Genomic DNA, 2,864 nt, shown 5'->3' on the forward strand with positions numbered 1-2,864 from the left:
ATATGCACTAATCCTCTGTAATTATTATGCACAAAGTCACAAAGACTTGTCAACAGACATTACAGAGTATTCCAATGGAGATCAACTCCATGGAAACGAAGTCTCAAATTCAAAGTACATTGCTTTGAACATCCTTCTTGCATTAAGTTTCCTAATCTTACACAGATTTAATGAATAACTTCCACCTATGGGAATATTTCCATATTCTCATTTTTGACTATCACTTCTGAACAAGAGCTGCCTCTTTTCAGAATATGTCAATATGGTCCTTCCAAAATTAACACTATGCTTCCAACTGTCCCTGAGCAACCAATATTTGGTAAACCATAGATTATCCTCGACAATTGCTTAATCAAATTAGTCATATCCAGTTCTTAGTAATTTTTCCCTCTTAATGCTCTAGGCATTTGGAAAAATTTAGAACATATGAATATTATAGCACATGCAATCGATCCTATATCCGAAGCATATGGGACACGATTCATGATGTCTCACATAAAGACATGATACTAGACCAGTCTTTTGCTATAATATTTCTACTTCTATATGCCATGTTTTCACAATTCAGATTATGAAAAGGGATGTCGTAATCATAATCAAATTTTAGAACGCAAATAATGGACCCATATATAGAATTTCCTTATGTTGAGCCATTCCAACATAAAATTCATATATATATATATATATATATATATATATATATATATATATATATATATATATATATATATATATATATATATCCTTGACTAAAGATGACTAAAACCTCAATCTAAGCTTTTAGAATTGATATGAAGTATAATTTCGTCTCCCTTAATTATAGCAAAACAACTTTTTCCAATTGAAACCCTTTGTGTTCTACAATTAACATTCCTAACTTGCAACACTTATGATAATTATCATACTCCCACTTGCATGATGATTATTAGCATAACACTTATGCTCCCACTAGCTTTGACATGTACTCAGAAAACAGCTGGACTTCTAGAAATCAATACTTGATTGACTTTCTTACCAAAGTTCAGATTTCTGATACGAGATGCATTGATAAAACTTAATCAAAATCATACACCTTTCCTTAGATAGCACATGTGTGTGTCTAAACAATTTTAGAACTATGAAAAGGGATGCCGTAATCATAGTCTCAATTGTTTACACCTTTGCCATTCCTCACAAGTCCATGTTAGTGTGCCGGTTAACCACACACGCTCCACTAACGACTTTGAGAATGCAAATATCACAATTGCTATCTACTTAAAATCTACTTAGTGAAAGCGTTTCCTCACTATCATTTTCATGAATCGGAGAGAAACCTTATGACACTTAGATTTTATGGTGTATGTGTTCCTATCCATGTGAATTTGTTAAAACCATAATCACAAGACAAGGTTAGTGACAAATCCAAACTCATATGGATTGAACTTGTGCAGTCTTAACTTCTTGCCACTTGGCAGCACAAGGGCCTGCCATTGCTTCCAAGTTGTTATGCAACCAATTGAGAACTCTCAGAACTCATATGCAAAGCCAACTTTAACTGGAATGGGCACAGAAATAGGAATATGTCAACACGATAGGTTATAAAACTCACGTCGTGTGCTAGTGAGAAACTACATGTTTTATTCTTGATTAGATCTTAAAATTCTTTCAGGATCTTTTAGACTCCCACTGTCTTCTTTACATATAAGACTCTCTTGCCAAATATTCAAGAGATAGTGCGGATTCTTTATCAAGACAAACACTTCACACAATTGGCCTTAGTTGGTCTTTGTTTTATCCAAAACATCACAACTTACCAATTTCAAATGTACAAGAGTAGAACACATTTTACTCTTACATTTGACAAGTGTTAATAAACCTTCTATAAGATATGTCACTCAAGTTACAATCTTGGAGTATGACTCTAAGAATTGTTTTTGGAATGAAGTATGACTCATCTTCTTGATTTAACCATTTCAACAATTCATGACTCCTCTTCTTAGCCATAAGAATGCACTAAGATGTCCTTAGAGGATGAATTGTGATATTGTCTCACAATAATTAAGATGATCATAAAACATGATACTAAAGTACTCTCCCATCTTTTCAGATTTGAGAAACTTTTATCTTTCTGCCTAATTTGATTTTTCTCATTCGTTCTGCCATACATCGAAACTTTTCCAATGTTTTAGAATTATACTTAAACTGGTAAGTATAACCATATTTACTAAACTTTAGTAAATCATGATGAATAGTCTTATTGATCTTTTGTGGTGGACTTGACCAGTGCACAAGAATGTGTACTTGATCCCTTGGTACTTCACTTGACTCACATATAAATGTGAACAAGGAATTAGTCTTAATTTTCCAAAGGTGAAAATTCTCATTCATCATACTATACAACTTGTATGATTCCAAGTTTCTATCCAACCGAAACTTGGGTGATGAGAATCTTTCCTTATTTGGTAAATTATGACACTACCACAAATGAAAAAATCAAATCTATTTTCCAATATTGCTATTAACGAAATCATATAAACAACAATTTTCCACAAATGCCATTGTAAGGATACTTAAAATAAATAAAATGAAAAATTTTCTTTTACTATAAAACTTGCGGAAAAACTTATCCTTACAATGTAAATGTATATGAAAACTATGTTCTTATCTATTCCTAAGCAATCTATCACAACTCTTAAGCAACAGCTCAAAAATTCAGATCACCGAACCATGCGATCGAAATCCATCTTCGCGATCAGAATGAGCTTACTCTTCTTTAAGCTTCCTCTCTTTTCTTTGATTCTTAAAACTTCAACATGTGACCCAATCACATCATGTAATAAGAATCTCCAAATAGGAACTTAATAGAGTTAGATAGTGAACTTACC

The sequence above is a fragment of the Lactuca virosa genome, chromosome 1 (assembly GCF_052849685.1).
Source record: "Lactuca virosa cultivar CGN04683 chromosome 1, Lactuca_virosa_CGN04683_v6, whole genome shotgun sequence".
Lineage (NCBI taxonomy): Eukaryota > Viridiplantae > Streptophyta > Magnoliopsida > Asterales > Asteraceae > Lactuca > Lactuca virosa.